This window comes from Notothenia rossii (assembly GCF_949606895.1).
Source record: "Notothenia rossii genome assembly, chromosome: 2".
Taxonomy (NCBI): domain Eukaryota; kingdom Metazoa; phylum Chordata; class Actinopteri; order Perciformes; family Nototheniidae; genus Notothenia; species Notothenia rossii.
In genome coordinates this window covers 92,547,251-92,552,250 of record NC_136904.1, presented here as the reverse complement: position 1 = coordinate 92,552,250, position 5,000 = coordinate 92,547,251, and the positions used below count along the sequence as shown (strand labels likewise).

Here is a 5,000-nt window from a genome sequence, read left to right as displayed (position 1 = left end):
AAAGTACAGGTATTTGTGTTCAACATGTAAGAAGTAGAAAGTACAGGTATTTGAGTTCAACATGTGAGAAGTAGAAAGTACAGGTATTTGAGTTCAACATGTGAGAAGTAGAAAGTACAGGTATTTGAGTTCAACATGTAAGAAGTAGAAAGTACAGGTATTTGTGTTCAACATGTAAAAAGTAGAAAGTACAGGTATTTGAGTTCAACATGTAAGAAGTAGAAAGTACAGGTATTTGAGTTCAACATGTGAGAAGTAGAAAGTACAGGTATTTGAGTTCAACATGTAAGAAGTAGAAAGTACAGGTATTTGAGTTCAACATGTAAGAAGTAGAAAGTACAGGTATTTGTGTTCAACATGTAAGAAGTAGAAAGTACAGGTATTTGAGTTCAACATTTAAGAAGTAGAAAGTACAGGTATTTGTGTTCAACATGTGAGAAGTAGAAAGTACAGGTATTTGAGTTCAACATGTGAGAAGTAGAAAGTACAGGTATTTGAGTTCAACATGTAAGAAGTAGAAAGTACAGGTATTTGAGTTCAACATGTAAGAAGTAGAAAGTACAGGTATTTGTGTTCAACATGTAAGAAGTAGAAAGTACAGGTATTTGAGTTCAACATTTAAGAAGTAGAAAGTACAGGTATTTGAGTTCAACATGTAAGAAGTAGAAAGTACAGGTATTTGTGTTCAACATGTAAGAAGTAGAAAGTACAGGTATTTGGGTTCAACATTTAAGAAGTAGAAAGTACAGGTATTTGTGTTCAACATGTAAGAAGTAGAAAGTACAGGTATTTGAGTTCAACATGTAAGAAGTAGAAAGTACAGGTATTTGAGTTCAACATGTAAGAAGTAGAAAGTACAGGTATTTGAGTTCAACATGTAAGAAGTAGAAAGTACAGGTATTTGAGTTCAACATTTAAGAAGTAGAAAGTACAGGTATTTGTGTTCAACATGTAAGAAGTAGAAAGTACAGGTATTTGAGTTCAACATGTAAGAAGTAGAAAGTACAGGTATTTGAGTTCAACATGTAAGAAGTAGAAAGTACAGGTATTTGAGTTCAACATGTAAGAAGTAGAAAGTACAGGTATTTGGGTTCAACATGTAAGAAGTAGAAAGTACAGGTATTTGAGTTCAACATGTAAGAAGTAGAAAGTACAGGTATTTGAGTTCAACATGTAAGAAGTAGAAAGTACAGGTATTTGGGTTCAACATGTAAGAAGTAGAAAGTACAGGTATTTGTGTTCAACATGTAAGAAGTAGAAAGTACAGGTATTTGTGTTCAACATGTAAGAAGTAGAAAGTACAGGTATTTGAGTTCAACATGTAAGAAGTAGAAAGTACAGGTATTTGAGTTCAACATGTAAGAAGTAGAAAGTACAGGTATTTGTGTTCAACATGTGAGAAGTAGAAAGTACAGGTATTTGGGTTCAACATGTGAGAAGTAAAAGTAAAAAGTCGTCATAAAAATAAGTAGTGGAGTAAAGTACTGATACCAGAAACATGTACTTAAGTAGAGTAACAAAGTATTTGTACTCCACTTGTACACAACATCTGGTTTTTGTATTACACATTTGTAAATCCTGCTGTATTTTAGTATATTTTGTATTATGTTTTAATGTTATTTTAGTTTTCTTTAAATAGTTCTCTATCTGCGTTTTTAAAAATGGTTTTACTTTTATGTCTGCTCGATGACACCGAGTCAAATTCCTCGTACGTGTCAACCTACCTGGTGATAACCTGATTCTCATTCTGAGAACACGGCATGCTCATTTAGTTTTTACACAAAGACGTTTCTTACATAACTCTTTTTTTAATACACGGCCTCAGGAAGCAGCTCTGCTTCACTTGGACGTCTCAAACATTCAAAGGTTTTAATGTCATCTGCACAAAAGCTGCAGCGTAGGCAGAGGAATTTGGAAGTACCGGGGTCTTTGAATAATGCAACATACAAAACATTCTAAGAGGAAGGAGGCAGAAAGTCGTGCAAATGGAAATAAGATGTAAGAGAATGGTGCAGCTGCAGAATGAAGTCAAAAAGAACAGCATAACACCAAATGTTACATTCATTTCATTTCAAACCTTTATCTAACCAGGTCCCGTTGAGATCATTGATCTCTGTTTCAAGGGAGACCTGCAGCAAGTAGGTTACACATGACACAAAAAACAATAAGGACATCATAGATACAGGTTACATTCACATACCTATCGACATTGACGAGTACCAACAGTATCAAAGAGCATTGCCCCTATCCGAGCTTTAAAAACATGCAGTGGAACCAAAATGCTCAGTTTCAATTATTTTTGCAGACAGTTCCAAGCAAGAGGCTGCGCACGTAAAAGCTTTCTTACCTACGTCAGTCCTTGCTCTTGGCACATGTAACAAGACCACATCATGTGATCTCAGGCCATAGCTACCTGCGACTCTCTGTGTGATCAGAGAGCAGATGTAAGAAGGGAGTTTACCCAACATGGCTTTATATAATATGAACATGTACCAGTGACTGAGCCTCCGTACAGTGAGTGAAGGCAAACAGGGTACAGTGATGAGTAGGTGCTTTGCAGTTAGTAACAAATCTCAGTGCTCATTAAATACAGTGAGATAAACAACTGCTTATTGTTATTTTGTTTACATAAATCTGTAGACATTTTGGGGTGAAGTGTCTCAGGGACAAAACGACATGCTGGGTGCTTCTCAATGTCGAGGAAGGATGCTCCAGAGCCACTATTTCAAGCATATTACGTCATCGAGTCCCGCTGAAGGACTGTTCCAATGTCCAGCATACTTGGAATTCTACCGACCCGGCGTACTTCGTTTGGAGAAATTTCGAGGCTGCACATGTGTAGACACCGCGGTCTTAAAATCCCCACTTTTACGCACAAACCAATTTCCCCAAATCTGTGGCGGAAAATGTAAGGCGAGGCCTCTCATTGCACACTTGTTCCACTCTTTGTTTTCCGAATGCCAGGAAGGATTCTTGCCTCGCTTCTGAAGCAAGATACTCGGCAGACATGTGCTACCAAGCAAGCGTCCTCGCGATTGAGAAACACCTGCTGACTGTAGTGGGGTTTGAACCTGTGCCCCCCTGATCCCAACACCAACGCTCAACCCACTGCGCCACACGCCTCCACTAGACTAGACATAGGGTGTTTCTCAATCACGAGGATGCTGGCTTGGTAGTCGCATACTTCCAAGTCACTTCCCTCAGAAACGAAGCAAGTATGCTTCCAAGCAATGGCTTCGGAAAACAGGAACAGGAACAGTCCTTCGGCGGCACTCGATGACGTAGCATCCTTGAAATATTGGCTTGGAAGCCAGAATCCTCGAGATTGAGAAACGGCCATATTGTGGCGTTGCAGCAGATCATTTGAGAACTGCATCCTGTGACTTGGCAGATGTATAAGAAGTAGGTCTTGCGAAAATTCAAAATAACATCTGTCGTTTTTTCAATCACATCGAAATCACATATTAAGATATCGTCCAAGTTGATAACAACAAGAACATAACAATTCATTACGAGGAGTGTTTCCAACAGCAGTGTGCAGCATTTTCTTTCTGCATCCATTGATTTATTTGTTTATTTAATCCTTCTATTTTGTTTGCCTTTTTCTCTGGACCATACATAAAAATATATAAATCTCAAAAAGAGGTGAGAGGATTTTCCCTAGATTAAGATACACGTGAATTACCATCTGCAGTGGACACGTGTGCAGGTAACAATCAACAAAACAATAACACAAACGAGTCTCTATCACACCAACAATTATCCATTTATTATAATATTACAATTGAACTGCCTACCCCCCAAAAAGTGCTTATTTAAAATAAATAATCATCATCTGATTGTTAAGGCTGTACAAAGGCGTGGAATCAAATAAAGACAAAAAAAGTATCAAAATAAAGTGTTTTAATGTAATCAGGTAACAACACACTGAATACATAAAGCAACAAAACAAACACTCAATAAACTGTCTAACCCAAAAAAAAAAAAAAAAAAAGTGACATTTTGAAAAAAAAGGTTACATTTAAAAAAAGAAAAGTATAATTTGAGATGCATTGTGGGACATGTAGTTTATGGGCAACGTGCTTCGGTAAAGTATCATTAGTATCATGAGTATCATTATCATCAGTAACCGTATAATAAGCATATCATATTTTTTGCAAGCTCTTGTGGGGCCACATGAAATGAAGTTGCGGGCCGGATTTGGCCCCCGGGCCTTGAGTTTGACCCCCCTGGTCTAACCTATACTATCAAAAAACGACTTACTTAACCTAACTCTCTATGGACGATAACTCTAAGGGCAATGACAAAAGATCTTAACGCTGGAGTGCTTGGAACACACAAGACAATCTGGCAACGAGACAGGGGAAGACGAGAACTATATATACTCGACAGACAACACCAGGTGAAGACAATTAGACAATCACAACAGGAAGGCAGGAAACGTACTTTAGACACAAGAAGGTAGACAAGACTATCAAAATAAAACAGGAACCTATCTAAACTAGGGAAGAATCTTAGCAGAGCCGTCTACGCACAACACTGATACCCTATATATTTATATGCATGCATAAAAAAATGGAAATAAGATTAGTTTTAAGTCTCTATAATTGAATTGACTATTTTTAATTTGTCTAGTATTTTATGTATGGAGTATATTAAAGTAGGGTTCACTGTTGTTTCTTAAAGTCTATTTCTTTGCTGTATTAACAGAAAACATGCCGTATGATATACTGTGCAGTCTATTATCATATGAAATTACTTATATCGTGATAAAGTATTTCATATGAAGTTGTTTTAGAACGTAGTTGTGTGAGGGCATCAGAAGCTCTTTGTTCAGACGTCTGTCCAAAAGCAGCAGATCGGACTCACCGGAGCCAGCCTCTGAAACTCTCTCCGGGTTGCCAATCCAACTTTTATCTTGAAGTCAAATGGAGTGAGGGGAGTCTTTGTTGGGTTGCCATTAACTCAGCTCAGCCTCCATATGCTTTTATAACATACTG

At 37.5% G+C, this 5,000-nt stretch overlaps 1 protein-coding gene across 1 annotated transcript in view; it reads left to right on the top strand.

Moving 5' to 3' along the window:
* The window catches only part of dgkh (diacylglycerol kinase, eta), a 95,219-nt gene that overhangs the window by 42,373 nt on the left and 47,846 nt on the right, over nt 1-5,000 (top strand). The gene's annotated exons all lie outside the window — the stretch shown is intronic.